A 443-nucleotide genomic window follows, 5' to 3' on the forward strand; every position below is an offset into this window, starting at 1 on the left:
CTGTGAGGCACTGACAGTACAGCAAGGTTGCCATGTCTAACCAAACAAGGCAGCTAACAAACTCGAAAAATCCCCCTTTCAAACCAAATACACAGCCTTCATACTTGAAAGCTTGTGAACCCTTTAGAATTTTCTATATTTCTGCATAAATATGACCTAAAACATCATCAGATTTTCACACAAGTCCTAAAAGTAGATAAAGAGAACCCAGTTAAACAAATGAGACAAAAATATTATACTTGGTCATTTATTTATTGAGGAAAATGATCCAATATTACATATGTGTGAGTGGCAAAAGTATGTGAACCTTTGCTTTCAGTATCTGGTGTGACCCCCTTGTGCAGCAATAACTGCAACTAAACGTTTGCGGTAACTGTTGATCAGTCCTGCACACCAGCTTGGAGGAATTTTAGCCCATTCCTCCGTACAGAACAGCTTCAACT

This window comes from Neoarius graeffei, chromosome 4 (genome assembly GCF_027579695.1).
Source record: "Neoarius graeffei isolate fNeoGra1 chromosome 4, fNeoGra1.pri, whole genome shotgun sequence".
Classification (NCBI taxonomy): domain Eukaryota; kingdom Metazoa; phylum Chordata; class Actinopteri; order Siluriformes; family Ariidae; genus Neoarius; species Neoarius graeffei.